Source organism: Triticum urartu, chromosome 3A, assembly GCF_056163025.1.
Source record: "Triticum urartu cultivar PI428250 chromosome 3A, HENAU_Tu73, whole genome shotgun sequence".
Taxonomy (NCBI): Eukaryota; Viridiplantae; Streptophyta; class Magnoliopsida; order Poales; family Poaceae; genus Triticum; species Triticum urartu.
In genome coordinates, this window is record NC_141875.1 from 2,151,920 (window position 1) to 2,153,858 (window position 1,939).

Consider the following 1,939-nt stretch of genomic DNA (forward strand, 5'->3'; position numbering starts at 1 on the left):
ATATTTTCACTCTTGCATCATCCACAGGAGAGTTACCTGCAATTGCTGCTCAGGCTCTAGAAGAGTTCAAGGAAAAATTGATGGCTGTTACTGCTGAAGGATCTAGTGAAGCTGCCAGCTCTCAGAGTGCAGAAGGTGAGAACCATTTAATTGTGCCCTGGATAATCGATTCGGGTGCCAAAAATCATATGACCGGTTCACAAAAATATTTTTCATCATACATACCTTGTTCAGGAAAGGATAAGGTCCGTATAGCTGATGGATCTTCATCTTCCATAATGGGATGTGGAACCATTAGTTGTACACCTTCCTTACCTTTAAATCTTGTCTTACATGTTCCTGATTTTCCTATGAACCTTCTATCTGTTAGTTCAATCACAAAGTCACTGAATAGCAGAGCTTTGTTTGAGCCCCGGTTCTGTGTATTTCAGGACCTGAAGTCAGGAAAAATACTTGGGACTGGAACTGAGCGTGATGGCCTGTACTATCTTGACAATGTTGGAGCTCCACTTGCATTTGCTACAGCATGTACCTCGTCCACCTCAACTCGGTCTTGCTTCTTCTCGAAGCTGTTACCGCTGCCATTGAACCTGTTTATTTTTCTCTGCTGCAATCCTAGAGGATAACCAACCATCTCGAAACAATCCTTTTTCATATGGCCAGGTCTCTTACAGTGATCACACACAACTTTATTTCTCCGTTTGTGGTCAAACTTAGTAGTATTTGCTTGACCACTTCTAAAACTCATAGAGGATTGTGTGTGAGTAAGTGCAGCACGATTATCACCATGCATCTATGGCATTGCTTCCTGATTAGCCAAACGAGTCTCTTCTTCAAAAATACTGGTAATAGTTTCATCCAAGGTAGGCCAGTCAGGAGATGCTTGTATCATCTTAGAGCGAAGTTTGATCTCAGGATTCAAACCTTCCAGGAAAACCTGCACCAATAATGGTTCGAACCATTCTCTGAGGAGAGTCAAATCTCTAGGATCATGTGTCTTGAATGGTCTAAAAAACTCTAGATCCCTGTAAAGTTTCTTCAACTCCCCTGCATACTCTGTTACTGATTTCTGGTCTTGTCTAAAGTGCCACATCTCATGTAGTATTCTGCTAACCTGCATTTTGTTTGATTTACCAGAAAACTGTTTTTCAATACTTGTCCAGACTTCAGCAGCAGTTTGAAAACTTTCAACTTGTTCCCGAACAGTTTTTCCATTGAGCCCAACAGCCAAACCATGACTCGCTTCTGATTCTGCTCCCATTGTTCCTGCATTACCTCTCCTGGCTTTTTCTCATCTTCATTTAGGTACTTATGCAGACCATCCGCTTCCAGAATTAACGATACATTGCGAGCCCAACTAAAGTAGTCATCCGGACCAGTTAATTTTACTGGATTTGGTTCGAGGACACACTTCTGAATTTCAATCGAGCTACTAGACTTAACCTGTGCTTGCTCCATCAGCTGAGCAAGCATTCGCCGCATACTTTCACATAATTTCTCAACACTTGAATCTGCACCCTTGTCCTTGTCTTTGTCTCCCATGGTCACTAACTAGCAAGAGAACTAAGACTCACAGGTCACAGTTTTGTATCAGTCAAACTCACCACCACAAATTAATTTGGTGCATAAAGTTCAGAATGCTATAACCTTTTTTCAGATGCTAATCTGGTGAAACAATCCACTTCACAATTTCAGAAATGCATTTAACTTGATAAACATGTAATCGTGTATGCACTTCATAGACTATAGTAGTTCATCTAGTTGGGAAACAATTTTTAATTAAGTTTTTAGTGACTAGTACTGGTACAACAAATGAACGAATAGTACTGGTTCAAAAATACATTTTATAGTATATCTACTTAAGAAAATGCAGTAGTGCATCCACTTTTCACAAACCACACTAGTACATCTAGTTGGAAAACAAGTGTGATTAAATTTT

General features: G+C 40.1%; 1 pseudogene; it reads right to left on the reverse strand.

Annotated features, from left to right (window-relative positions):
- Positions 1-651: 651 nt before the first annotated feature.
- LOC147977540 (uncharacterized) lies at positions 652-1,542 on the reverse strand (annotated as a pseudogene).
- Positions 1,543-1,939: the final 397 nt, after the last annotated feature.